Source organism: Myotis daubentonii, chromosome 21 (assembly GCF_963259705.1).
Source record: "Myotis daubentonii chromosome 21, mMyoDau2.1, whole genome shotgun sequence".
Classification (NCBI taxonomy): domain Eukaryota; kingdom Metazoa; phylum Chordata; class Mammalia; order Chiroptera; family Vespertilionidae; genus Myotis; species Myotis daubentonii.
Genome location: NC_081860.1, coordinates 10,122,767 through 10,148,191, shown reverse-complemented (window position 1 = coordinate 10,148,191; position 25,425 = coordinate 10,122,767). Strand labels below are relative to the sequence as shown.

At 52.2% G+C, this 25,425-nt stretch overlaps 1 long non-coding RNA gene across 2 annotated transcripts; it reads right to left on the bottom strand.

Annotated features, from left to right (window-relative positions):
• Nucleotides 1-384: 384 nt before the first annotated feature.
• LOC132222786 (uncharacterized) lies at nt 385-19,839 on the bottom strand. Of its 2 annotated transcripts, XR_009450301.1 has the most exons (5): nt 19,674-19,839; nt 15,786-15,895; nt 6,699-6,924; nt 3,191-3,271; nt 385-510 (listed from the first exon to the last, which is right to left on the bottom strand). It is a non-coding gene; the product is annotated as an uncharacterized LOC132222786 (long non-coding RNA). The 2 variants fall into 2 exon arrangements; XR_009450302.1 differs by lacking the exons at nt 385-510; nt 3,191-3,271 and adding an exon at nt 4,905-5,012.
• Between the last annotated feature and the right edge of the window lie 5,586 nt (nt 19,840-25,425).

Below are 25,425 nucleotides of genomic sequence, written 5' to 3'. Positions count from 1 at the left end.
TTCCCGGGAGCCTGAGGGAGGCTGAGGAGCAAGAAGAGGGCTCGGGCCCAAGCTGGTTTGGCTCAGTGGATAGAGCATCGACCTGTGGACTGGGAGGTCCCAGGTTCGATTCCGGTCAAGGGCATGTACCTTGGTTGCGGGCACATCCCCAGTGGGAGGTGTACAGGAGGCGGCTGATCGATGTTTCTCTCTCATCGATGTTTCTAGCTCTCTATCTCTCTCTCCCTTCCTCTCTGTAAAAAATCAATAAAATATATTTTTAAAAAAAGAAAAAAAACAAGAAGAGGGCTTGGGATGGGGATATGTTATGTGTGACAATAAAAACCTCTGTGGAGGTTGGGCTGTGCACCAGGCATTTCATTCACTCACTCAGTCACTCACTCACTCCACAGACACTGACTGAGAGCCACCGGGTGCAGGACCTCCTCCAGGGCTCGAGTGGTGGTGAGGGAGGCAGACGACAGTACCATAAGCCCGTTCATCAGAGGAGTTCAGGTCATCGGAAGTGCTCTGGGAAGAAATCATAAAGAGGGTGATGTGGTTATGCCTGGGACAGTCCCTCGGGTGGCCAGGGAAGGTGCCTGGGAGGAAGTGATAGTTGAGGTGTGAGAGGGCTTCCAAGGCAGGCCTGGGACGAGAGGACACGGGCCTGGGACGAGAGGACACGGGCCTGGGACGAGAGGACACGGGCTGGGACGAGAGGACACGGGCCTGGGACATGAGCGCATGCACTTGGAGAGCAGACACTTCTCCAAGCGTGTGGGAGAGGGCGAGGGTGGGGAGAGATGGGATGAGAGGGGTAGGCAAGGACGAGATCCTGGAGCAGGTGGCAGCCCGGTCAGGATGTTGAATGAAATTCTCAGAGCAGTGGACAGTTTTTGGAGAATTTCACTAATTTATCTCTTTTTTAAAGAAAAAAAAATTTAAATATATTTTTATTGATTTCAGAGAGGAAGGGAGAGGGAGAGAGAGATAGAAACATCAATGATGAGAGAGAATCATCGATTGGCTGCCTCCTGCACGCCCCCCCACTGAGGATCGAGCCCGCAACCTGGGGCATGTGCCCTGATCGGGAATCGAACCATGACCTCCTGGTTCTTAGGGTGATGCTCAACCACCGAGCCACACCAGCTGGGCACTAATTTACCGTTTTATTTTATTTTATTTTTTTTTAAAAGATATTTTATTGATTTTATACAGAGAGGAAGGGAGAGAGATAGCGATTTAGAAACATCGATGGGAGAGAAACATCGATCAGCCGCCTCCTGCACATCTCCTACTGGGGATGTGCCCACAACCCAGGTACATGCCCTTGACCGGAATCGAACCCGGGACCCTTCAATCCGCAGGGCGACGCTCTATCCACTGAGCCAAACCGGTTTCGGCTAATTTACCGTTTTAAAAGGCCCCTGTGTGACTGCTGTGGGGAGGAGACATATAGGGGTACAGCCCTCCGCAGGAGGCCCTGTTAGTGACCCTCCTGTGCTCCATGCTGGGTGGGGGGCCGGCTTGGGGAAACAGTGACTTTCATAATCCGGGAAATGGGCTTGTGGGCTCCTGAGCAGGCCTGGGAAGGACGGGGTGCCACCCATTGCCCTGGGAAGCTGGGGCCTCCACTGGCTGAGAGTTGGCCGGCCAGCCCTGAGGTTCTACTGCCCAGCTGCTTGGGCACGCATGTGCTTCTCCCTCTACCACAGCCACGTGGGCAGCGATAGTAGGAAACCGGGCAATCGGGGAAGCTTTGGGTTAACAGTTAAACCCACACAGCGCGCACTCGTTCCATCTCAGGCGCGATGCTGAGTGCTTTACGCGAACGGCCTCCTTTGTGGCTCCTCACAACATTGAGGCAGGCACTGCTGTTATCCCCATTTTGCAGATGAAGAAACTGAGGCCTAGAGAGCTTGCTGGGAATTTGTAAGATCTGACCCTGGGGAGTGAGAATGGAAAGAAAGCTTTCTGCCTCCAGAAGAGGGAGGGAACGGTGGCTGAATCAGCCACCGCTGTTTCCTTAGGAAAGTGTGACGTGGGTGGCTCTGCTCTGATGAACATTTGACGCTTTTCTTGGAAAAGGCTGGTCACCTGCAACTTCCCAGTAGACCTGGTTGATATTTCTATAATTTGTGGTCCAGGCCACAAACCCCGTGGGCGGTGGTCCAGTGTGTGGGTTCCCAGCCCAGCCCTGGGGCCAGTCCCAGCTCTGAAAGTCGCTTGAATGCTCCCTGTGCAAACTATGTGACCCCCTGGGGCCTCAGTTTCCTCATCTGCCACGTGGGGTACAAGCTACTCGGCTCATCTGGTGACACCTGTAAAGGCTCAGCATAGAACCTGGCCTGTGGCAATGGCCGCTGTGATCAAGTCACACCCCCCCCCCCCCACTTCTGTCCAAGGCAGAAGGCCTTTCCAGCTCTCCCTCGTTGGCTTAAACCCAGGCTTTCATGGATTAAATCTCTGCCCTCGCTGCCGGGCTTGCTTGGTGCTCTTATGTTATTATTTTTCCTCGATAGCCCCGCCAGCCTCCCCGCACTGCTGTCTGGGCTCAGAGCAACCTTTGGTGCGGCCCGCGCGGTGCCTGGTCCGTATTTTGTCAGCTGCCCGCTCCTCTGACCTCTTGCGTCTAAGGTCAGAGGTCAGCACAGTCCTCTGCAGCCGCGTTCCCCAACTTGTTCACCTCATGACTTGCAGAAGATGTGGGCCGCCGGCTGGGGCGCGTGAACCGGGATGATGGAGGCGGGCAGGGCCTTGCTGGCAGCTGCCGCCTCGCCCCCTGCTGCCTGCTTGCGGCTGGAGGCTCCAGCACCCATGGCGGACACACTGGTGGGCAGTGCTTTCTAAGGGGCCTGGCAGCCTGGCTCCATGGGGACCAGGGGCTGTACTGTCTCCCAGTGTCGGCCACATCGCTGTGCTTGCTGAGTTTCTGCTCACAGAGTCGAGGCAGGACTGGCCTTCCTGGCTTCTCCGTTTTAGGGAGAAGAAATGCTTTCCGGATAGTATTTTAGGAAGATGCTTTCCTGGGAAGCAATCCCTCCCCCCCGCCCCCCCCCCCACCTCCCCCTGCCCGAGGCTGACGGAGGTAAGTGATTCTGTTATGTTAGGTACACAGTCCTCCTTTCGCTCTCATGCAACCCTCCATCCAAAATGATTCAAAGGTCAAAACGACAGGAAAACACACAGAAAGCAATCTTGCTCCTACCTCTGCTCCTTCTATGCAACCCCCCTCCACACTTGAGTACCAATTTTTATTCGATCTGATTGATCTTTCCAGTGTTCCTTTCTGCAAAAAAGAAAAGAATTATATATACACACACATTTACCTCTCTGTTCTTTTTTTAAAAAATATCTTTATTGATTTCACAGAGGAAGGAAGAAGGAGAGAGAGATAGAAACATCAATGATGAGAGAGAATCACGGATCGGCTGCCTCCTGCACGCCCCACACTGGGGATCGAGCCTGCAACCCAGGCATGTGCCCTGACGGGGAATCGAACCGTGACCTCCTGGTTCATAGGTCCACGCTCAACCCCTGAGCCACGCAGCCAGGGCTACCTCTCTATTCTTATAGTATTTCCCTTTTTTATCAATTATATTATAATTTGGGTTTTTGTTTGTTTGTTGATCCTCAACTAAGGATATCTTTTCCATTGATTTTCAGAGAGAGTGGGAGGGACGGGGAGAGACAGAGAGAGAAACATCGATGTGAGACTCATATCGATTGGTTGCCTCCCGCATGGCCCCGGGATTGAGCCTGCAACCAAGGCATGTGCCCTTGGCCGACATCAAACCTGTAACCCTCAGTCCGCAGGCTGATGCTCTAACCACTGAGCAACTGGGTAGGGCTGGGTTTTTGTTTGTTTGTTTTTAAATATATTTTCATTGGCCCCAGCCCTCTATATTTTTATATATATCATTGATCAGCTGCCTCCGGCATGCCCCACACCAGGGTTTGGGCCCGCCACCCAGGCATATGCGTGCCCTGACTGGGAATTGAACCGTGACCTACTGGTTCATAGATTGATGCTCAACCATTGAGCCACGCCAGTCAGGCTGGGTTTTTGTTTTTGTTTTTGTAAATATATTTTTATTGAATTGAGAGAGGAAGTGAGAGGGAGGGAGAGAGAGGAACATCGATGGTGAGAAAGAATCATTGACTGCCTCCTGCATGCTCTACACTGGGGATCGAGCCTGCAACTGGGGCATGTGCCCTTGACCGGAATCGAACCCGGACCCTGCAGTCCATAGGCTGACGCTCTATCCACTGAGCCAAACCCGGTAGGGCTTGTTTTTTTACTTAGCAGTACTTTCTAGAGAAATTTACACAATAAAGATAAACAAAACTACAAACCCAACACAATTCATTAAACATTAGTTCAACGGGAAGGATGATGTTGTTTGGCTGAAACCAAATTGCCGCGTACGGAGACATGGGGCTGACCAATGAGAGCAGGCCCCCTGGTGAACGTGACAGGCCGGTGGGCGCTGCCCTGTCTGTGCTGGGGGTGACTCAGTTCTCCCACGACTTTTCTCTCTCTGAATGACTGCAGGACTTCTGTGTGCACTGTGGGCTGTTACATCATTTGGCCTCCTCTTGGCTTCACCACATCATTTACGCATTAAATCCGCCTCTGCTCTTTTCTTGTTAGCCAGCAGCAATTAAAGAGGACTGCTTGGTGCCAACGCAAATCATCAACACAGATGCGCACCCGGGCAGTGAAATCCTGTGTCAACAGTAGACTGTAAGGTGGTCACGCCGGCAGTAATGATGATGAAAATAATCGTAATGGTAACACTTACTCGGAACTCGCTCTTTGGCCGGACTGCCGAGTGCTTCACGTGCAAGGTCTTAAGTAATCCTCCAAACAACCCTTAAGGCACGCCCGTTTCCCAGATGAGGGCCTTAGGATGAAAGGACTTGCCAAGGCTCAGTGGGTAGAGCGTCAGCCTGCGGACTGAAGGGTCCCGGGCTCGATTCCCGTCAAGGGCACGTGACACAGTTAGTTGCAGGTTTGATTCCCAGCCCTGGTTGGGGCACAGCCAATTGATGTGTCTCTCTCACATCAATGTTTTTCTCTCTCTCCCCCCTCCCTTTCACTCTCTCTAAAAATCAGTGGAGCCCTAGCCTGTTTGGCTCAGTGGATAGAGCATCAGCCTGTGGACTGAAGGGTCTTGGGTTTGAATCCAGTCAAGGGCACATGCCCGGTTGTGGGCTCGATCTCCAGTTGGGGGCTTGCAGGAGGCAGCCGATCAGTGATTCTCTCTCATCATTGATGTTTCTCTCTCTCCCTCTCCCTTCCTCTCCAAAATCAATAAAAAATATATTTTTTTAAAAATATATTTTATTGATTTTTTTACAGAGAGGAAGAGAGATAGAGAGTTAGAAACATTGATAGGAGAGAAACATCAATCAGCTGCCTCCTGCACACCTCCCACTAGGGATGTGCCCGCAACCAAGGTACATGCCCTTGACCGGAATCGAACCTGGGACCTTTCAGTCTGCAGGGCGACCCCCTATCCACTGAGCCAAACCGGTCAGGGCAATAAAAAAATATTTTTTAAAAAATCAATGGGAAAATATCCTCAGGTGAGGATTAACAAAAAAGTAATTAATAATAATAAAAAACAACAACTTGTCAAGGACACGTGTACAGAACGTGGCACAGCCAGCATGTGGGCCTGCATCCGGCTGACCCCAGTGACCACTGCAAGGGCTGGTGGCTGGGGCAGGGACCTCACTGTTCTGTTTGTCCTCAGGCCCTGGCCATCGTTGCCCACTGTCTATGCCCTTTGGTACGGGGCTTGGGCAGGAAACTTGGCATCTCGGGCAGAGGGTGAAAAGGGGAGTGTGGGGCCCGCAGTCCCTGTTAGGGCCTGGCCTCCCTCGGAACCCTTTCCCTGCGCCCGTCCTGGGTGAAAGTGTGCCCAGCCTGGCCACGTGACCCCGCCTCCCCTCTTCCAGCATCAAAGAGAATAAACACGCACACGCCAAAATATACCATTTAGAAGATAAGGATCTATGTCCGTGACTGTAACAATGACTTTTGTTAACTTCTGGCGAAGGACTGGGAGTTCTGAGTGTTCTCCCCTGGTCCCTGCCCGGCTGCGCTGTGGCCAGCCCCTCCCCGTGGCCTGCCACTTCCCTGTACTCCCGCCCCGCCTCACGTCATCTCCCACCCCCGATCCTGCTGCTGCCTGCTGGCTCCTTCCTTGTCCCCGTGGCCTGCCCTTGTTCCCTGTCACAGCCTCAGCTAATTCCTGGAGAGACGGGCCGTCTGGTAAGCCTGGGACTGAAGCCCTCCTCGGCCCAAGCTTAGCGACCATGTCACGGTGGTGCACACCTGAGTGGCGTACGCTTCCTGGTCAATGGGCGTATCCATAGTTGGGTGAGGAACATGAGGACCCGGTGGAATTCTCTGGAAGGTGGCTTCCTGAACACCCCAGGGTGTGGGTTTGGCCCTCAGGGGTCTGGATACCCGGGCAGGCCAGGCTGCTGGGCCTGACTCACAGTAAGGTTTACCTGATGAACGCCAGGACCCTGCCAAAGACTGGCCCTGGGAGTCACTCACTGGCCCAAGGGGGCAGGGGAGGGCACCCATCCATGCCCACCTCCACCCCTTTCCTCAGATCCAGGCCTGAGAACTCTAACACCCTCCCCTCACCCCCCCACTGTGCCCCAGGAAGCCCGGCCCTTTCCGCCAGGCCTCTTACCTCACAGAGTTATTTTGGTTTCCGTTTTCCTGGATCGATACAATTGATCGTAAAAACTCAGCTACCCTGCCCCTTTGGCTCCAGATGACGTGCCAGGCACTGTTAGCGCTCCAGAAACGCTGGTCTCATCGTGCAGTTCTGATGTGGTCTTCACTTGGCTCACGGGGACCGGATTTTGGTTTTCTTTTTGTCTGGGTTTGAGCTTCTATTAGAATCCAACTCTTTCCTATTGAAAAAAATTGGCTTCTTGCATTACGAAAGCCACACTATGGCCCTAGCCCAGTGGTCAGCAAACTGATTAGTCAACAGAGCCAAATATCAACAGTACAATGATTGAAATCTCTTTTGAGAGCCCAATTTTTTAAACTTAAACTACATAGGTAGGTACATTGTTATTGACTTAATTAGGGTCCTCCTAAGCTGGCCTTTGCTAAAAACGTCCTCAATCTGATGGAGGTACGTTCGCTGAGGTCGGCCCCTTCCAACTCTCCCATCCACACTCGCTTGTATACTTGTTTCTCTGTCTCCTTCCGTCCATCCTCTCTGTATGTCCACACCATCTCCACATACCTTTCTCCATCCTCGACACTACATCTTCTATCACTCCACAGCGTTCCCTAAAATTAACTTCATAAACTTAAAGTTTTAAGTCAACTTCGCCCTGTATGTGCGCGCCCGCACGTGGTATTTTGTGGAAGAGCCACACTCAAGGGGCCAAAGAGCCGCAGGTGGCTCGCGAGCCACGGTTTGCCAACCACTGCCCTAGCCAGTTTGGCTCAGTGGACAGAGCATCGGCCTGCAGACCGAAGGGTCCCGGCTTCGATTCCGGTCAAGGGCACATGCCGGCATTGTGGGCTCGGTCCCGGTGGGGGGCGTGCAGGAGGCAGCTGATCAGTGATTCTCTCTCATCACTGATGTTTCTCTCTCTCCCTCTCTGAAATCAATAAAAATATATTAAAAACAAAACACACACGCACACACACACACAAAACAAAAGCCATACTATGTATGCACCATCCGCCCCACCCTTGTGCCCTCCTGACCTCATCTCATCTCCCACAGTCCCCACCTGGCTGGTGTGGCTGCAGCGCGCTGGCCTCCGTTGGGTCCCTATCTCCCCAGCGCAGTCCTCCCTCAGGGCAGCGCCCTCCCCTCTGTCTGGACCTCTCAGAGGACACCATGTGCCTCAGCCTGCTCTCCTCTCAGGACTTTGCTGGAATGGTGCCTTCACTGCTAAAATGCAAACACAGCACGCCCCACGCCCCTTCCTTAATTTTTCCTCATAACACTTTTCACCATTGGACGCACTGTATACTCTCCTTATTGGTTTGTTGTCTTTCTCCCTCTCCTCCTCCTGCCCTCTCCCCGCCCCCCACCATAGCATGTCAGCTCTGTGTGGGCAGGGGTTTTTGTCTGCTTTGCTCACTGCTGTATCCCCAGTGGCTTCAACAGTGTCTGGCACACAGTAGGGGCTCCCTAAATATTTGTTGAACGAATGATTTTGTTGTGGAAAACGACTCTACATAATAAACACGAAGAAGAAACAAAAGATTCCTAGAGCCCCAGCTGGCTTGGCTCAGTGGATAGAGCGCCAGCCTGCGGACTGAAGGGTCCCAGGTTTGATTCCGGTCAAGGGCACATGCCCAGGTTTTGGGCTCAGTCACCAGTAGGGCGTGTGCAGGAGGCAGCTGATACATGATTCTCTCTCATCATTGATGTTTCTCTCTCTCTCTCCCTCTCCCTTCCTCTCTGAAATCAATAAAAATGTATTTTTAAAAAAGAGAGAACCGAAACCGGTTTGGCTCAGTGGATAGAGCGTTGGCCTGTGGACTGAAAGGTCCCAGGTTCGATTCTGGTCAAGGGCATGTACCTGGGTTGCGGGCACATCCCCAGTAGGAGGTGTGCAGGAGGCAGCTGATCGATGATTCTCTCCCATTGATGTTTCTAACTCTCTATCTCTCTCTCCCTTCCTCTCTGTAAAAAATCAATAAAAATATATTTAAAAAAAAAAAGAGAGAGAGAGAGAGAGAGAGAGAGAGAGAGAGAGAGAGAGAGAGAGATGCCTAGAATTTCCGGCCCTCCCAACTGAGCCATTTAAGTGGAAGCTGAACATCTATTCGGTGAGGGGGTGTGGAAGGGACAGGTGCACCAGGTGGAGGTGGGGTTCCTTCTCTCAGGAAAATTCTGGGATCCTGCAAAATGCTCCCCAGCACCCCGAGTCATTCTCTGTGATTTACTTACATATATATTTTTATTGGTTTCAGAGAGGAAGGGAGGGGGAGAGAGAGAGAGAAACATCAATGATGAGAAAGAATCATGGATCGGCTGCCTCCTGCAGGCCCCACATTGGGGATCGAGCCCACAACCCAGGCATGTGCCCTTGACCGGAATCGAACCCAGGACCCTTCAGTCTGCCGCCCGACGCTCTATCCACTGAGCAACACCGGCCAGGGCGTGCTCTGTGATTTAGAGCCAATGACCAGCGCAGGGCTTGTCCCTTGGGCCTTGGCCCTGGGTGAGGAGCCCTACGACCCAGAAAGGTTGGGAAGCAGGGTGGAGTGGAATCACCTATCAGGACGGAACAAGTCTGTCCCAGGAGGAAACACAGCAGAGCCCTGGTCAGGGCGGGCAAACAGTGACAGGTGGGGTGTGCCGACCTGGACACTCACCGGCCTGGCTGATTTGAGGAATGTCAGGCCGCCCCCACAGCCTCCGACGCGTCCCCACTGACCCGCCACCATGTCTGGAATTCCATCATGAGGAAGACTTCGGGTTCTGCCTTGAGCATGCAGTCCTGGGAGAGCCAGGCAGCTGCCACCTCAGCCCCATAAACCAGATCTACATTTGCGTGTCAGCTGAGAATGGGTCACAGGGGGAGGGGGGGGCGTTTTGGGTAATGGGGGCATTTAGAAGCAGGGGCACTGCCAGGAAAGCAGGCAGCCTGTGAGCATTGTTCTCCCACAGGAGAATTGAATGCCTCAAGGCAGCAGTTGTGACCTCACAGATAAACCCCAGAGCAGCCACGGGAGCCGGTTATCTGGGGCAGGAAGTGGCTAAGAGAGGCTTGAACCAATGCAAAATCCCCTCTCAACGGCTGCGTAATATTTCCAAGGACTCGGCCTCCACAGAAATGGGGTTACTGGGGCACCTTATCTCTGGGGAGCACCTGGGGAACTCCCCGAGGGCTCCCTTCGGACAGCGTGCTTGGGGGATCGCGGTTACGGTAAACGCACGGCACACGCATCACCACCCCTCAGTCCTGGCCCAGGACAGACATGGCTAATCCATCGCCAAACAGCTGTGGAATCCTTCTCCCCACAGTCTCCCAAGCAGTCACTGCTAACCTACCGGCATTTGCACAGGAGGTGAAACGCAATGGCTATTTGTGGTGCGAGAGACAGCGCTGAGGGTGGGATGAAAGAAATGGTGTCTCCAGCCCAGCCCTGTGCGGTTCAGTGGTTGAGTATTGACCCAGGAACCAAGAGGTCGCCGGTTCGATTCCTGATCAGGGCACGTGCCTGGGTTGCAGGCTCAATCCCCAGTGGGGGTGTTCAGGAGGCAGCTGATCAATGATCCTCTCTCATCATTGAGGTTTCTATTTGTATCTTTTTCTCCCTCTCCCTTCCTCTCTGACATCAATAAAAATATACTTAAAAAAAGGAGAAGTGGCCCTGGCTGGTTTGGCTCAGTGGATAGAGCGTCGGCCTGTGGACTTCAGGGTCCTAGGTTCAATTCTAGTCAAGGGCACATGCCCAAGTTTCAGGCTCGATCCCCAGTAGTGGGGGCGTGCAGAAGGCAGCCATTCAGTGATTCTCTCTCATGATTGATATTTCTCTCTCTCTTTCCCTCTCCCTTCCTCTCTTCCATCAATAAAAATATTAAAAAAAAGGTCAGGGTTGGTGTGGGCAGCTGCGTCTGGAGCTCTGGTCTTTCCACTCCTGGCCCAGAAGCTGTCGCCTATGACTGGATGTTGGTCTTCTAGGACCGTGGTCGGCAAACCGCGGCTCGCGAGCCACATGCGGCTCTTTGGCCCCTTGAGTGTGGCTCTTCCACAAAACACCACGTGCGGGCGCGCACGTACAGGGAACGTTGTGGAGTGAAAGATGTAGTGTTGAGGATGGAGAAAGGTGTGTTGAGATGGTGTGGACACACAGAGAGGATGAACGGAAGGAGACAGAGAAACAAGTATACAAGACGAGTGTGGATGGGAGAGTTGGAAGGGGTCGACCTCAGCGAACGTACCTCCATCAGATTGAGGACGTTTTTAGCAAAGGCCGGCTTAGGAGGACCCTAATTAAGTCAATAACAACGTACCTACCTGTATAGTTTCAGTTTAAAAAATGTGGCTCTCAAAAGAAATTTCAATCACTGCACTGTTGACATTTGGCTCTGTTGACTAATGAGTTTCCCGACCACTGTCCTAGGAGACAGAGCACACGTGTGTGGCCCATGTCCGCACACCCAACGGAAGAAGCTGTTCTAGCCCTACATGTCAACAAGTGCCCAGTGTAAAGTCCCAGGGTACTTGGGTTGACCTTATAAAATCTGGACTTTCTGGGCTCCGTGAGTCAACAGGGCAGCAATGGACAGACGTCGGGGAGGCCTGGTGCCTGGAACCTGGCTGCTGGCCCGACATGTCCACTCGAGCCTTAGTGCCTGGCCTGTGTCCAGGACAAATGTCCTCCAACAAAGCAGCCAGGCCCAGCCCAGGGAGACGAGCCTTGCTCCCACGCTGGGCGGGTCGTCCTCAGATGCCTGATCCATCAATGAGGAAGCTAACCCAGGGCTGAACTTGGCCGAGCCTCAGTTTCCGCATCCATCACATGTGGATAATGACACCTCCCCTGCGAAGGTGTCATAAGCACGGGATGAACTAATTCTATAAAATGCTTGGCACAGCGCCCTGCACACGGCAGGTGTTCAGGGAGCACAGCTGGAATCACCTGAGGACTTTCCAGCTCTAGGAGCCCAGCCTGTGACCCTCACCTTCCCGTGGGAACTCCTCCATCTCACACCGGCTCGGCAGTCACCAGAACTGAGACACCTTGGTCACGTTGGGAGGGGAGAAAATTGGTTTCTCCTGAGCTTGGGGAAGGGAACAGGGATTAGGGTGCTCTCTCCTTTATTTTTAAAACAATTTACCTAATCGTGGAGTGAGGAATATAGATCTTTATTGGTTTCAGAGAGGATGGGAGAGGGATAGAAACATCAATGATGAGAATGGTGATCGGCTGCCTCCTGCACGCCCCCTACTGGCGATGGAGCCCACAACCCTGGGCGTGTGCCCCGACCGGGAATCGAACCAGGACCTCCTGGTTCCTAGGTTGATGCTCAACCACTGAGCCACACCAGCCCGGCAGGGTGCTCACTCTTTGAGGAGCAGCCCAGAAGATCCCCGAGGCCGGAGGTCAGACCCGGACTTCCCCCGTCCTGTCCCCAGGTCACGAAGGAGGAAGAGGTCCTGCCGCCACGATGCTGGCCCACTGGCGGAGCTGTGGCTTTGGCCCACACCCACCAGGGGGCTGACTCCCGGGCTGCCGGGAACTGGGCCAGATGGACGGACGTGGTGACAAGCTACGGTGACGTCTCCCCCACTTCCTTTGCCCTGCCCTGCTGTGTCTGCTGAGTCAGGGTCCCTTTGGGGGCGGACGGAGAGGTGTGGCGTGACACTGTCGGATGTGGCAGGGCACACCGGGCAGCCCTCGAGTGCCAGGCAGGCTTCAAAGGGAGGCAAGCAGCTCTGAGGACGGCGAGAGCACGAGCAGCGATGCTGTGTCCCACGTGCATCCGCCCCCCGGGCTGCGGCTGCTCTCGGCAGTGCCTCCTCTCAGGCCTGGGCCGCGGGTCCAGCAGGGCCCCGGTGGTTTCTGAGTGCCGCCTCTGCAGTCTCCTGACCTGTAGGGAAGCCCGGCATCTGCTGGAGCACTGACCTGACCACTGACCCAGGCTCCTAAGGCAGCCCAAGGGGTGGGCGCGGTGGCGGATGCCACGGGCTGGCTGCCCCGACCCTCCTTCCCAGCCTTTCGCTCGTCATTGCCTTTGCTACGGGGGACGGCTCTTGGCATTCTGGGGGGATAATTCTTCATGCAAGACTGTGTCACGCGTGGTAGCAGGCACCTTCCACTAAATGCCCAGTCACTGTGACAGCCTGAACTGTCCCCACACATTCGCAGTCGTCCGTGGAACTGCGATACCGGCCTGGCTGAGAGCCACTGAGCCAGGGCTCATCCCTCCCCCTTGCTCACAGGGGCCGGTCACGTGGTTCCACTCTGAGCAATGAGATTAAGGGGGGGTCTTCAGGGAGGAGAAATCTTCTAAGAGACAAAGATCCTCTGTCTTAGCTCCCGAACCAACACCACCAACCACACAGGTGGGCTTTTCCAGAGGAGAGAAACAGCTGCCATTCTGCTGGAGTCGCTGAGAGTTGGGGTCCTTCCTAGCTGCTACGGGGGGGGAAACTGAGGCATGGAGAGGTCCAGTCGGCTGCCCAAGGTCTCTTCTCTTCCCTGGTGAGGAGTGAGGCAGGGTTCACACCCAGACATCCGGGGTCCAGATGCCCCATCCTTAACGAGAGCCAGGCTGGCGCTGAGCGCTCCAGAAGTGTCGGCCCAGTTTCTCACCTGTGAGCTGAATGCCTCTTTCTTCCCCTGAGGAGAGGGCTCATTCCTGTCATCAGATTCTCACAGGAGCCACAGTATGAATAAGATACCCCCTCCCTTTATTTCTGTCTCACTCCGTTTACAGGTGACAGAGGGAAGCTCCAAGGAGGAAAACGACCTGCCACACACGCTGGTGACCGAGCTGAGATGATACCTGGGCCTCACCGCAATCCGGGCCCTCTCTATGCCCCCCTCCCCCGTCCCTCCTTCCTGTCCGGTGGCCCCTCCTGGCCAGGCCTGCCCTGGCGCAGCAGCCCTGTCCTTGCCTCCCTGCCTCGTTCTCCCTCTGCACCTGGCCTGAGGCTGCTATTCAAGGTCTGCTGTGACTCTGCAGCTCTAAATAAATATATATATTTAAATATGCTTTTATTGATTTTTAGAAGGATAGGGAGGGAGAATGATAGAAACATCAGTGAGAGAAAAACATTGATTGGCTGCCTCCTACACGCCCCCAATGGGGATCGAGCCTGCAACCTGGGCATGTGCCCTGACCCGGAATTGAACCACAACCTCGCGGTGCATGGGTCGATGCTCAACCACTGAGCCACATCGGCTGGGCTGCAGCTTTAAATATTAGTATTTGCCTATGTGTACTATCTAACAATGGCCACAGAGCTACTTCTGGTCCCATGTGGGCTCTACCGTTAGAGGTAGAGTCCATTTCCCCTCTCTTTGAAATGGAGCAGGCCTTTGTGGCTGCCTTGATGAATAAAACGCATAGCCTCCACTGCTAGGTCATCAAAAGATAGTAAAGCCCTAACCGGTGTGGCTCAGTGGATAGAGCGTCCGCCTGCGGACTGAAGGGTCCCAGGTTCGATTCCAGTCAAGGGCATGTACCTTGGTTGCGGGCACATCCCCAGTAGGGGGGTGTGCAGGAGGCGGCTGATCGATGTTTCTCTCTCATCGATGTTTCTGACTCTCTATCCCTCTCCCTTCCTCTCTGTAAAAAATCAATAAAATATATTTTAAAAAAAGATAGTAAAGTCCCTCTCTTTCTTTCTTTAATATATATTTTTATTGATTTCAGAGAGGAAGGAATAGGGAGAGAGAGATAGAAACATCCATGATGAGAGAGAATCACCGATCGGCTGCCTCCTGCACGTCCCCCACTGGGGATCGAGCCCGCAACCTGAGGATGTGCCCTGACCGGGAATCGAACCGGGACCTCCTGGTTCACAGGTCGATGCTCCACCACTGAGCCACGCCAGCTGGGCTCTCTCTCCCTCTCTGAGCCCACCCACCATGCTGCGAGGAAGCCCAGGACACATGGCCGCGCCCCATGGAGCGTTCCAGCCCACGCCCAGCTGCTGCTGCATCATCCTCCTGTGAGTAAAGGCACCTTCAGGGTTCCAGCCCCCAGCTTTCAAGTCCTCCAGCTGAGGCCCCAGATGCTGCGGAGCAAACACAAGCTGTTCCTCCTGGGCCCTGTCCCGATTCTTGGCCCACAGAACCTGTGAGCCTCGTAACGGTTGTTTTACTCCCTTGAAAAGGAGAACACCATGAGTTTGGACTTAGCGGCGGGAGCTGCTGGATGCTTCTGAGCAGGGAGCGGTGTGACCACGGCGCTGAGCTAAGAAAGCCTCTCTGGTCATGTGCAGAGTAGAGAACAAGAAGTGTGGCCAAAGGAGGCTACGGCACCAGCCCAGGCCTTTGGGAGGAGGGGCCATAGCACCGGGAGGAGGGAGAGAAGGGGAGTCATAGAAAGGAAACAGAGTCAGCCCGGCCGGCGTGGCTCAGTGGTTGAGCGTCGACCTATGGACCAGGAGGTCAGGGTTCCATTCCCAGTCGAGGCACATGCCCGAGTTGCGGGCGCGATCCCCAGCGTGGGGCGTGCAGGGGGCAGCCGATCCATGATTCTCTCTCATCATTGATGCTTCTCTCTCCCTCTCCCTCTCTGAAATCAATAAAAATATATTTAAAAAAAAACAAGAAAGGAGCCGAAGCCGGTTTGGCTCAGTGGATAGAGCGTCGGCCTGCGGACTGAAGGGTCCCAGGTTCGATTCCGGTCAAGGGCATGAACCTGGGTTGTGGGCACATCCCCAGTGGGAGGTGTGCAGGAGGCAGCTGATCGATGTTTCTCTCTCATCGATGTTTCTAACTCTCTATCTCTCTCCCTTCCTCTCTGTAAAAAATCAATAACATATATTAAAAAAAAAACAAAACAAGAAAGGAAACAGAATCGCATCCCAGCTTGGGCACCATTACGGCATCATTTTTCTTCCTGGAGCTTACCTTTACTGCCTGTAAAATGAGTGAGGCGAAAATAAATCATGTTTTTTTCTGGTGTTTCTTCTTTGTGCAAAAATTCTCCCCAGTGGTAAAGTCAGCCCCTTCAGGTGTGGGGGGAGCCTCTTCCCAAAGGCTCTGGCCTTGCCCCATCTCACGTGCTGCCTTCGCGCACATGTCCTGGTTGATCTTGACTACTCACTTTTGTTGTGTTTAATCGCCAGGCCATCTCCATTGCATGACTGTGACCGAATCATAATTCAGTGATGTTTCCCAGTTTCCCTCCAGGTGCACTCATGTGAGAGCCGGTACCTGGGGAAAGAAGACCTGAGTCACAGATATGCTCACCTCCAAGCTGGCAAGATGCCACCTCGTGCCACTGCCAAGTGGCTCTACCAATCTACTCCACCCTCCGTGTTTAAGGCTGGGGTCCCCATGTGGTGACATCAACTTCTTTATTTTATTTTTTTTTGTCAATCTGGTGGATGAGACATAATCTCTCCTTCTTTTAATTTACATTTCTCTGATACCTCTTCTTATGTGATTATTGGCCATCTGGGTTTCTTTTTTTTAAAATATAATTTTATTGATTTCAGAAAGGAAGGGAGAGGGAGCGAGAGATAGACACATCAATGATGAGAGAGAATCATGGATCGGCTGCCTCCTGCACGCCCTCCACTGGGGATCGAACCCGGGACCCTTCAGTTTGTAGGCGGGTGCTCTATCCACTGAGCCAAACTGGGTAGGGACTTCCAGGTTTCTTTTTCTATGAGGTGCTTGTTCACAACTTATGCTGAGTTGGCTTTTGGGCCCTTTGTCTTTCTTGTTGATTTGCAGAAGTTCTTTACATATTCTGGAAACTAAACTCGCACTGGTTGTAGGTATTGCATTTGGATTCTCTTTTCGGGTTGTGAAATTTTACTGAGCTGCACACTTATGACATGCATTTTTGTTGGGCGTATTGTAATTCACAAAAAATTTATTGAAAAATCGTTCCTTCTCCCGAGGCCACAAAAATATTCTCCTAGATTGTCTTCTCAACGTGTTAAATTTTGTTCTTCACATGTAAGCCTTGCGTGCACCTGGGGCTGTGTGTGGGCGTAGGTGGATCTAATTTTACTTTTTCCATATGGATCGCCACTTGTTTTAATACCGTGTATACGAGTCGGTCTTTTCCTCACTGGTTGGTGATGACTGTCATATAGCAAGTTCTCATCTGTGCACAGTTCTGCCTCTGGGCCCTTCTTCTGTTCATCTCATCTCTTTATAGCCTGATGCCGAAGTGGGTCTGCTTGATTTCTTTAAAAAGTTTCATTATTTGGGCCCGGCTGGCGTGGCTCGGTGGTTGAGCGTTAACCTATGAACCAGGAGGTCACGGTTCGATTCCCCATCAGGGCACATGCCCGGGTTGTGGGCTCAAATCCCCAGTGTGGGGCATGCAGGAGGCAGCTGATGGATGATTCTCTCTTATCATTGATGTTTCTCTTTCTCTCCATCCCCCTTCTTCTCTGAAATCAATAAAAAAATATTTTTAAAAAGTTTCATTATTTGGTAAGATTCAATGGAGGACTTGAAGACAGGAAATATAGTTAGAATGATGATAAGGATGAGCTGGAGATGGGTTTTAGAGGCCAAGGCCCGAGGTCAAGAGTCCAGCTGGTGGTTGCTGCAGTGTCCCAGGGAGAGGCGAGAGCTGGCCGTGGTGGAGGCTGAGAAGTGATCTAATGCTGGACGTGTAGAGGAGGTAAAACAGAACGGATTTGCTGATGGAACAGAAAAACGACGATCAAAGATGACTCCTTGGGTTTTTGCTCAAATTAGCTGGGAGGATGGTGATGCCATTTGCTGAGATGAGAAAGCCTGGGGTGAAGCTGGGAGGTGGGCCCTTAGAAAATGCCCAAGCATGACTGTCATTGCTGCGGGGGGTGTGGGGAGCGATCTTCCCTGCTGGGTGGTGGTTCCTCCCCACCCTGCCCCCCTGGCTCCGTGCTGAGCCCCAGATTCTTGGTCCCAGGAAACTGGCTCATGGAGGCCTCTGGGGAGGACCGATCCGGGTCCCTCCGTGAAGCAAGTGGCCTGGGTGAGTCGCCGTGTCACTTTGGGGATCTGTGCTATTTTGCAAGGAGCTGGCTTCACCTGGGCACGAAGGAGGCCCCGCCCTTGGGCTTACGGCCTCAGTGGCCGGGGGCTCAGACCCGCCTTTTGGACCAGATTATGGTGCTATTTCCAGGCCGATGCTGGCTCATCACCACGAGCTGTTAGGAAAACACCTTTAGTTCATAAAACATGGGAACTGCCTCTGCGCGCCGGGGCTGAGTCATTTCAGTGAGCGAGCCTTCCGCTGGGGCAGCAATTTTGGTCAGGCCTGGGTGGGGCGCTGGGGAGCCTGTGTTTATCCTGTGGACAGCCTCAGGTGGCCTGGCAGGCCCACCCACTCAAGCCCCAGAACACTGGCTTCCTTCCTTTAGGCATGGAATCAACACTGACTTTAAGCCCCTTCCGTGTTTTGAGAGTGGAGCCCTGACATCAGGATGGCTGAAGAGGAGGGACCCCTGGGTTCCCACATCCCCAAATACCTGAGGGAGCACACGGAGGCTGAGGCATGAGGAAGAGGAGGAAGAGGAGGGGAGGGAGGACCTCAGCTGGGATGGAAGTCAGGTTCAGCCTAGGCCCTGCCCCGCCCGACCACCTGGGAGCCTTGGCCTCAAGCACTGTCCATCCACCTTAGCCTTGGCCAGAGGTGACCCTCAGACTGGGGCTCAGCACGACTGTGGGCTGGAAGGGAAGGAGGGAGAAGGGCAGGATCGAAAAAATAGAGTCTTTATTAAGCACCTACTTCATGCCAAGCCCTCGGCTAGCTTGTTCTTGGGGCCTTGCGCCTGGTCCAAGAACTTGGGCCACTTGCCGGCTCTCAGGCCTCGGGCCAGGGACTTCACCTCCCAAGGGCTCTATCCTCCTCTCCCTCATCCTCCTCCTCTGGCCTCAGGGTGGTGGCGAGGGTCAAGCGAGAGGAGGCCGTCAGTAAATGGCACCTTGTGCTCTCATGAATAATGACGACACGGCTAACATTTATTGAATCCACACTGTACCAGGCTCTGTGCTAAGCGTTGCCCTCACGGTCACTCACTGAATCCTCCCAGCAGCATTGAGGCGAGTTCTCTCTCCGGCTCCACGTTACCGACGAAGACAGTGGGTTGTGGAGACATTAAGGAGCGTATCCAAGGCCCTGGAGGGCTGATGTTGCTCACAGCATCCTGACCCGGGCACCCGTAGCGCATGTATTAAGTCAATCGGGCAGGTTGGATGGAATCGCTGTTTCTCAAAGTACATTCTCCAGAACCTTCATCTTTGTTCCAATTAAAGAGAAAAAAAAGCCGAAACCGGTGTGGCTCAGTGGATAGAGCGTCGGCCTGCGGACTGAAAGGTCCCAGGTTCGATTCCGGTCAAGGGCATGTACCTGGGTTGCGGGCACATCCCCAGTAGGGGGCGTGCAGGAGGCAGCTGATCAATGTTTCTTTCTCATCGATTCTTGTAACTCTCTATCCCTCTCCCTTCCTCTCTGTAAGAAATCAATAAAATATATTTAAAAAAAAAATAAAAGAGAAAAAAAAAAAGCCTCACCATCAGATAAGCTTAGAAAATGCCAGAACATTGCATTTTCCTTCTGAGAGGTTCACAGGTCACTTTTTTTTTTTTAAATATATTTTATTGATTTTTTACAGAGAGGAAGGGAGAGAGATAGAGAGTTAGAAACATCGATGAGAGAGAAACATCGACCAGCTGCCTCCTGCACATCTCCTACTAGGGATGTGCCCGCAACCCAGGTACATGCCCTTGACCGGAATCGAACCTGGGACCTTTCAGTCCGCAGGCCGACGCTCTATCCACTGAGCCACACCGGTTTCGGCTCACAGGTCACTTTGATACACTACAGGCTCCCGAAGTGCCGTGGTTCCAAGGAACAAAGCACACCACAGGTGTGGGTGTGACCCAGCACTTCCAAGCTCCTTGGCTCGTGGAGCCCGCTTTCTGAGGAGCCCTTATTGCATTCAAGCCTGAGACCTCCACACATTCATGAGGCGCTGCTGACCGTCAGCTGCTGCCTCCCTGCTCTTTCACCGCCTTTGGCGGCACACCATGGACCACCCGAGTTTCAGGACTCCACATTGTTCCTTCATTCTCTAACTCAGTCAACAAATGTCTTCTGAGCCCTGGCCGGGTAGAGCGTTGTCCCAATACACCAAGGTTGTGGGTTCCATCCCTGGTCAGGGCACATGTAAGAATCAACCAATGGCCCTGGCTGGTTTGGCTCAGTGGATAGAGTGTCGGCCTGCAGACGGAAGGGTCCCAGGTTCGATTCCGGTCTAGGGCACATGCCTGGGTTGCGGGCTCGGTCCAATGTGCAGGGGGCAGCTGATCGATGTTTCTCTCTCATCGATGTTTCTAACTCTCTCTCTCCCTTCCTCTCTGTAAAAAATCAATACAATATATTTAAAAAAAAAAAAAGAATGACATTTAAAAAAAAAAAAAGAAAAAGAAAAAATGCTTATGAAAATCATTAAGAGAATGGAGTCTTAGGGGAAAGGAAGAGTTGCTTCCCTGGGGACAGGCTCAATCATTTCCCGAGATGAAAAGGGTGACGATTCCCCTTACACATCTCCCCCGCCCCCAACTCCTGGTTTTGATTCTAATATGTTGTTCACTTGGTCAAGGTTTATAACGCTTCTACGCTGTTCGGCCACCATAATTCTCCTAGTATGTCATCTCAGTCCTGTGTTTAAGTAGATTCCATTGCATTTTTAATTTTTTTGTTGTTAATCCTCACCTGAGGATATTTTCTCATTGATTTTTAGAAAGTACAAGGGAGAGAGACAGAGGAAGAGAAACAGCGATGTGAGAGAGACACATCGATTGTTTGCCCCCCCACACCCCCCACCAACCAGGGCTGGGGGATCCAGCCTGCAACGTAGGTACATGTCCTTGACCAGAATCGAACCCAGGACCCTTCCGCAGACCGATGCTCATCCACTGAGCCAAACCAGGTAAGGTGATTCCATTGCATTTTTTTTTTAAATTTTATTGATTTTTTACAGAGAGGAAGGGAGAGAGATAGTCAGAAACATCGATGAGAGAGAAACATCGATCAGCTGCCTCCTGCACATCTCCTACCGGGGATGTGCCCGCAACCAAGGTACATGCCCTTGACCGGAATCGAACCCGGGACCTTTCAGTCCGCAGGCCGACGCTCTATCCACTGAGCCACACCGGTTTCGGCTCCATTGCATTTTTAAAGCACATTTTGTCCCCGAGTTTTGCATTTGGAGTCATCTCTTGTGCTTAATAGGAAAAACTGGACTGACTTTGAAATGGACAAGAAAAGACTTCTGGGTGTGTGCTTTACTTAGGGCCCCCATGCCTTTAGTGACTGCTTTTGGTCTTTGAGCAAATCTAAGTTGTAGAAAACTTATTGCAATTGCAAATGATTCCTGTCCATAGAAATGCAAATGACGTTTGTCCAGTGGAATGCAACTGATCGTTGTCCTGTGACATTCCTTATCCACTGTCCCAATTTCCTTTGAACCACTTGGAACGTACTATTTATTCCCTAATTACTTGACTAGTTAAATAAAAATTTTGATATGTATTCATTTTATACTGTATGAGAGTCATGATTTTGCCTTTTAAAAAACTGACCCTTGCCCTAGCCAGTTTTGCTCAGTGGATAGAGCATCGGCCTGAGGACTGAAGGGTCCCAGGTTTGATTCCCATCAAGGGCACATGCCCAGGTTGCTGGCTTGATCCCCAATAGGGGCCGCGCAGGAGGCAGCCAATCAATGATTCTCTGTCATCATTGATGTTTCTATCTCTCTCCCTCTTCCTTCCTCTCTGAATTCAGTAAAAATAAAAAATAAAAAACTGACCCTTTTCCTCACCTGGGGCGCCACGCCAAGAACCAAAAAGTGGTGCCCTATCTGGTTTGGTTCAGTGGATAAAAGTGTTGGCCTGCAGACTGAAGGGTCCCAAGTTCAATTCTGGTCAAGGGCACGAGCCCAGGTTGCAGGCTGGATCCTCAGTCAGAGGAGTGCAGGAGGCAGCCGATCAATGATTCTCTTTCATCATTGATATTTCTCTCTCTCTCTCTCTCTCTCCCTCTCCCCTCCTCTCTGAAATCAATAAAAAATATGTGAATATTAAAAACAAAATACGAACCGCACAGTGAGAAGAGCTGAAACCTGTGCTTCCCAGGAACTTCCTTTAGAAAGCAAATAGGTAAGAGACCAGGACAACTCCGGGAGCACAGACCGACATTTGCCCTCCAGGAAGGAGACGGGTGAGTGCTGGTGGGAAAATGGAGCCATCGGCGTCGGCGGTGGAGGACAGTTCAGGGCCTTCCGTATGGAAAAGACCCTGCTCCCCCCCTCTTTCTGAGGACTCGCATCTCAACACCGCGGCTATCCAGGGCGTCCCCCCAAAAGTAAACACACTTCAACAGCTGATAGTTCAATTTTGAAAATGAAATGTATTTTAATAAACACTGTCTTTATAATTAAAACAAACAAACAAACATCCGGCCCTTGTAATGGTCAGATAGATTTCACTGGTCAGTAATTTCATTTTCGAAAAGGCTCCTGGGTGCTATTTTCCCTGACCTTTTCCAGGTTGTCTATAGATCGGAACAGCCTCTCTGGGTGTAATAGTCTTGGTTTCCCCTTTTCCACACAACTTGGAAGACTCAGCTCCTTTGTCTTCTGGTATTGACTGTTGCTGTGGGAAAATTTCTTTCTCTTTTTTAATACATTTTTAAAAATATATTTTTTTTATTGATTTTTTTACAGAGAGGAAGGGAGAGGGATAGAGAGAGTGAGAAACATCGATGAGAGAGAAACATCGATCAGCTGCCTCCTGCACACCGCCTACCTGGGATGTGCCCGGGGCCAAGGTACATGCTCTTGGCCGGAATGGAACCTGGGACCCTGCAGTCCACAGGCCAACGCTCTATCCACTGAGCCAAACCAGCTAGGGCAATACATTTTTTTTTAATTCATTTCAGAGAGTAAGGGAGAAGGAGAGAGAGACTGAAACATCAGTGATAAGAGGGAATCATTGATTGGTTGCCTCCTGCACGCCCCATGCTGGGGATCAAGCCCACAACCTGAGCATGTGCCCTTGGCCGGAATCGAACCTGGGACCCTCCAGTCTGTAGGCTGATGCTCTATCCACTCAGCCAAACCAGCCAGGGCGAGGTGTTTTCCTTATCTTCATGTTTAGTGACTCAGCCTGATTCAGTCTGTTCCTGGTGTTGATCATTCTCCTGTCATTCACCTCCCAGGCCATACACTTGGTCCTTCCTTTGTTTCAGGGAGGGGTTCTCCAACCATTCTTCTGCTTTAGCTGCTGGGTCATCTACTTCAGGGACTCCAACCCCTTGTGTGCGGGAAGGTCTGGGTTCCACGGTCATCTTCTCTCACACTGATTGTACTTGCCCCTTTTCTCTGAATTCACTGTGATCATTTCAAGTTTCTCTCCACGTCATTCATTTGCTTTTCAGACGTGTGCGCCACGTTGTAACTCAGTTTTTAGATGTGCAATGGTCCTGGCTTGGTCCTCAATGTGTGTCTTTCCTCTGCAAGTTCTCTTTGCATCTCCTGATGTTATTATTATTTTTTAAAAAATTTGTTGTTGTTGTTAATCCTTATCAGAGGATATTTTTCCATTGATTTTTAGGGAGAGTGGAAGAGAGAGGGAAAGACAGAGAGAAACATCGATGTGAGAGAAAGACATTGATTGGTTGCCTCCTGCATGAGCCCAGACCAGGGCCCTGGCTGAGGAGGAGCCTGCCATCAAGGTACATGCCCTTGGCCTGAATCAAACCCGGGACCCTTTGGTCTGCAGGCCGACGCTCTATCCACTGAGCCTAACCGGCCAGGGCCTGATGTTATTTTTCAAATTGTCTCTTCTTACATCTAATTCATACTCTTGTTAACTTGTCTCTATGCTGAAGCCATTAGTTTCCAGGAAGCTGCTTTTGATCCCTTTCAACTCATGCCCTCATGCGATTTCCTTCCCTTTCCTAGCAGTTGGCGGGGTGGCCTTGCATGTTCTTTCCATCTTGCTCAGTTAATTTAGCAACTCCTGCACACTCTCTCATTCTAATACAGGAACCAGACTTCATTCCCCTCAAATGAACAGGAGGAGGGGAGAGGAGAGCCACCCACCGAGGCCACCCTCCTGGGGTCCATAGGTCTTCTCTTTCCTGCCCTCCCCGACACACTCTGCACCCCAGGCCCCTTGTCTAGCTGGGAGTGTGTCCTACTCACACACACTGCGGCCAGGACCGGGAGGATGGAGGGCCCTGGAGGCCACTGCTGTGGAAATTGTCTCTTGGTTCATTAGCACATTCTTTTCATAAACAATTTATCACTGTGACTCACTGTGTCAGGTATTGCGATAGGGAGAGTATGTTCTCCCCTCAGTCTGCCTTCTAAAGTCTGCACTCCTCTGCTAGGCGGCCTCTTACAAATGCACATCTCGCCCTAGTTGGTTTGGCTCAGTAGACAGAGCACCAGCCTGCGGACTGAAGGGTCCCGGGTTCAATTCCTGTCAAGGGCATGTGCCCAGGGTTGTGGGCTCAATCCCCAGTAGGGGGCATTCAGGAGGCAGCTGATCAACGATTCTCTCTCATCACTGATGTTTCTATCTCTCTCCCCCTCTCCCTTCCTTTCTGAAGTCAATAAAAATATATTTAAAAACAAAAAACCCAAATGCATAATCCAGGTGTTGCTCACCCAGAGGCCCAGAGAGAGTCTGATCTTGTGGTTCTGGGTGGGGCCTGTCCCTCCACACCCAAAGCAATGTGGGTGTGCAGGCTTGGGGTTGGGGACTGCTGAGTCATCTACCAGAGCCATTTGCATTTTTGTCCAATTAAAGGAATGCGGCTCCGGTTACGTAAAAGGACATGACTCTGAACATCTCACAGTTCTGGAATGTCCGGGTGGGTGGGCAAATGGGACATTCATCCTATTGGTGAGGCACAGAGAGGGGAAGCGACTTGCCCAAGATCACACAGCAAATTAGCGACAGACAGGCTTGAGAAGTTGGAAATGCCAACCCCAGAGCTGGAGACTGGAGACCAAAGTATCCTAACCCCGAGGGCAGGCAGGGCTCTGTCCACGGCATGAAGACCTCCCATCTCTGGGTCTCCAAGAGAAGAAACATCTGTAGCCCTGCCCCTAGGGAATTTTGAGCCCCACGGGGTGTGGCCAGACAGAAGGCAACCACTAAGCTCAACCCTCCCCGGAGGAGTGACCCTACTTCCCCTCATGCCTGTCTCACCCCATTCACCCACTGCCTGGCAGCCCTGCTCTTAGCACGAGGAGGGCCTGGCGATGACCTCAGGCCAGCTGGCAATGGAGTCATCCTGCTGAGAAAGCAGCATCAGGAAAATGGGGGAGCCCGGCCGGCGTGGCTCAGGGGTTGAGCGTCGACCTATGAACCAGGAGGTCATGGTTCGATTCCTGGTCAAGGGCACATGCCCAGGTTGTGGGCTTGATCCCCAGTGTGGGGCGTGCAGGAGGCAGCTGATCCATGATTCTCTCTCATCACTGATGTTTCTATCTCTCTCTCCCTCTCCCTTCCTCTCTGAAATCAATAAAAATATATTTAAAAAAAGAAAAGTGGGGGATGTGAGATTAGCACTGGAGAGGGGTTGGGTGGGGGTGGGGGGCCCTCTCCCCAGGGAAGGGGCTGCAGAGCAGTTTGGGCCATGACTGGGCAGTGAAGATTGATCCTCTGATGAGAGGACTGGGCCGGGACCCTCAGGCGTTGGGCCAGGCTGCCCCTGG